The sequence below is a fragment of the Galeopterus variegatus genome, unplaced genomic scaffold (genome assembly GCF_000696425.1).
Source record: "Galeopterus variegatus unplaced genomic scaffold, G_variegatus-3.0.2 Scaffold5219, whole genome shotgun sequence".
In the NCBI taxonomy this organism is placed as follows: Eukaryota; Metazoa; Chordata; class Mammalia; order Dermoptera; family Cynocephalidae; genus Galeopterus; species Galeopterus variegatus.
This window is the reverse complement of record NW_007731330.1, coordinates 18,712-23,055: the sequence shown is the minus strand read 5'-3', so window position 1 is coordinate 23,055 and position 4,344 is coordinate 18,712.

Genomic DNA, 4,344 nt, shown 5'->3' with positions numbered 1-4,344 from the left:
AAAGTATACAAATTGGGAAAGAAGAATTAAAACTGTCTTTGTTCACAATGGCATGATTGTCCATGCAGAAAATTCCAAAGAATAGACAAAAAAAACTCCTGGAACTAAGCAATTCTAGAAAGGTTGCAGGATGCAAGGTTAATATACAAAAATCAATCACTTTCCTATATGCCACCAATCAGCAAGTGAAACAGGAAATTAAATACACATCACCCTGTACATTAGCACTCCCCCAAATGAAATGCTGAGGTATAAATCTACCAAAATATGAACAAGATCTGTATAAAAAAAACTACAAAACTCTGATAAAAGAAATAAAAGTAACACTACATAAATGAAAACATTTCATTGTTTATGGATAGGAAAACTCAAAATTGTCAAAATGTCAGTTTCTCCAAACTTGATCTATAGATTCAAAGCAATCCCAATCAAAATACCAGCAAGTTATTTCGTGGATATCAGCAAATTGATTCTAAAGTTTATATGGAGGGCAAAATACCCACAATAGACAACCAACACTGAAGGGGAAAGAACAAAGTCAGAGGACCAACACCATCCAATTTCAAGACTTACTATAAAGCTACCATAATCAAAACAGTGTGGTAGGGGCAAAAGAATAAACAGATCAATGAAACAAGACAGAGAGCCCAGAAACAGACCCACATATATACTGTCAACTGATCTCTGACAATGGAGCAAAGTCAATATAGTGAAGAAAAGATAGTCTTTTCAACAAATGGTGCTGAAACAACTGGAAATCTACATGCAAAATGACTCTAGACAAAGACATTCACCCTTCATAAAAATTAACTCAAAATGGATCACAGGTCTAAATATAAAATACAAAATCATAAAACTCCTAGGAAATAACAGAGGAGAAAATCTAGATGGCCTTGGCTATGGCAATGACTTTTTAGATACACCACTAAAGATGCTTGGTTTGATTGTGTCCCCGAAAAGTTCTTGTACTGGAAACTTAAAAAAAAAAAAAAAAAGAAAAGAAACTAGCATGAAGGGCTTCCACGAGCTTAATCTAGATTGATTTCAGCATGACATAAATAAATGGTAAAAGATGTAAACCACTGAATAAAGTAAAAATTCATAAATCTACACCATGTAAATAAATAGGAAAAGGGTCTTTGTTACAGTACAAATCTAACTTACAAATTCAAAAAGAATGAGTGAATTAGAAAATTGCCATTGGACAATCTACACAATAGATTTGGAAAAGAATCATCAATGAATGTTAAGAGTATAGATGAAGATTTGAGGATTAACAGGATATTTAAATAGTCTCAAAGTATTTCCCCACAATACTTTATAATCAAGAAATATGACAGACACTACCTTACTCCCCTCAAATACTTTACACTTAAGAAACATGGCAGACACCAACTTAAACCGTGTAATCAAAATTAATCACACCAGTAATGACATCTGCCTCCTTTTATGCTGTACCAAGAAGAACACAACATCACTTCTGTGGTATCCTCACCAAAAGGTACATAATCTGACTCTAATCATGAGAAAACATCAGACATATCCGAACTGAGAAACTTTCTACAAAATAACTAGTCCTATATTCTTCGAAAATATCAATATCATGAAAGACAAAATTAGACTTTACTGTTCCAATTAAAGGAGTCTTAAAAACATGGCAACAGAAAGCAACACATGATCTGAGATTTTCTTCTGCCTTTATAAAAAAAACATTAATGGGACAACTGATAAAATCTGAACAAGCTCTGCAGAATCTTACACTTAAGAACTGCTTAATAGTATCATATAATGTTAATTTTCTGATTTTAACAATTGTATTGTGGTTATGTAAAAGAAAGCCTTGTTTTTAAAAAACACACCAAAATATTTAGGGGTAAAGGAGCATCAAGTCTGCAACTGACTTTCAAACAGTTCAGGAAAATATATATATATATGTATATTTATCTATATCCACATCACATAATAAACCCTACAGTTTACAAAATGCTTTCACATACATTATCATTTTCATCCTTACAAAAACCATAAAATAGGTACAGAGGAGTACTTTTATATATGAATTTAACCTCCAACATCCTAAAACCTTTTTCAAAAATTGTCCCTTCTTTCCCCCTACAGCCAAGCCCCAGTTCATCACCTCTCCACAACTATTTATTACTCTAACTGGTCTTACCTTCATCTGTCACATGCCTGCCAGAGTGGCCTTTCCAAAAAAAAATCTGATCCTGCTATTCTCCAGCTTTAACATTTTTCAACAATATACTACCAAAGTTAAAAATCCTAAACAGGGCACAAAAGGCCCTCCACAATTGATCTTTTAAGTATTTTCTCAGCTACCCTTCCAAAAACACATGTCAAGAATATCCTACAATATTTTCCTCTAATGATTTATTACTGTTTCACTTTTCCACATCTTGATATTTATACCCCATTCTCCCATACAGAGGGAAATGTATTGTACTTTTAAAATGTGAGTTTGAGTCCCTCCGCATCTCTTACTGAATCTGGGGTATTGGCCAAATCCTTAGGACCCAAGCCTCTTCATCTGAAAATATGAGGACAATAATGCCTTACCTGTGTTTAAGTTGAGGCTAAAACAGATCATCTCAATATCCAAGTCCCATAATTAATATCACAAACAAATGCCAGCTCGAAATAACACCTTAAAATTTTGTATGGGGCTTTAGGTCACAGAACATTTAAAGTTACATTATTTCATTGAACCCTCAGAATCCTAAGGTACACTTATAATCCCTAAGGTACCAGTATCTTCATTTTTATGAAAATAATCTGTGGCTTCAGGAGAGGTGAAATGTCTTGCTGAAGGTCACAAAGCTAGGAAGTAAACCCTAGTTCTGACTCCAGCTGCTCTCTCACTAGTGCACCCCAGCCTTCCACGGTTACAAATACACTGCCCACGAATATAAGGTTACAAGACGGGCTAACTGTAGTCACTGTCTCTAACTACCACAAAGCACTGACACTACCTCCTAAACAAGTCCCCAAATGTTCACTTCTCTAGATTCCCTACTACACCCCAGGCCAGGCCACTGCCATTTCTCACCTGGATTACTGCACAGCCTCCTAACTGATCTTGCTGCTTCTACTCAAACCACCATCCAGACAGATCCTTTTTAAGTGTAAACTAAACCAGATCATGACACAAAAACTTAAAATCTAATGACTTCCTAATCAACTCAGAATAAAATTAAAAATCCCCAACCTTATTTACAAATCTTTACATAAAAGTGGGTTTCTTTCTCTTCCTCTTACAAGCCAAGCTCATTCTCCCCTTTAGAGCTCCGTATTAGAAATCTCCTCAGCCTACAATGCTCTTTCTACAGATGTTCACATTGAGATCTCAGTGTGAGGAAAAGGGTCTTTGTTACAGTACAAATCTAACTTACAAATTCAAAAAGAATGAGTGAATTCTTTTGGTACCTTTTGGTGAGAATACCACAGAAATGATGTTGTGTTCTTCTTGGTACAGCATAAAAGGAAGCAGATGTCATTACTGGTGTGATTAATTTTGATTACACGGTTTAAGTTGGTGGTTGGTGTCTGCCAACTTTATCACCTCTTCGGGAAGATTTTCCCTGACCACTTAGTCATTCTCCATCATATCACCCTACTTTATTATCTGCACAGGACTTACCACTACCTGAGATATTTTTGTTTGCTCCTTGTCTGTCCACACTAGACTGTAAATACAAGTAGCAGAGACTGTCTTGATCACAGGTGTATCTCAACATCTAGTATATGTGCTTTCTGAAATGCTTAACAGTGACGAGTTCATTATTATGTTTTTACTGCAGTATCCTTTTCAACAACATTTTATGTAATCTACTTTTAGAAAGTGCTAAGCAACTTCAAATCACATAGTAGGTGCTCAATAATTAATTCGCTGAATGAATTTCTATAAAACAATGCCTTTAGATTTCCAATGTAATACAGTAAATATCCCCAATACATCCCCCCTACACACACACACACACACACACACACACACACACACACACACACACACACGGACTCTTCCTTCCTCCCATCTGTAAAGATGATCCACAGTAATGAGGATCAGGAACCAGAGAGGGAATAAAGTACTCCTAACTAGGTGCTAGGAGTGTCTTTCCAGTCATTTGCATGTTTTAGCCATAGTGCATCTTTGCTGTTCCCTCAACATGACATGTAATTTTCATGTCTCCATGCCTTCACTCATTATTGCTTCTGCACAGGGTGCTCTCCTATTCCACTCTCCAGTCTTTTTTTTTTCTTTTTTCTTTTATTAGTATATTCATTGTTACAAATCATACTTATTCTTTATGCCCCTTATCCAATCTCCCC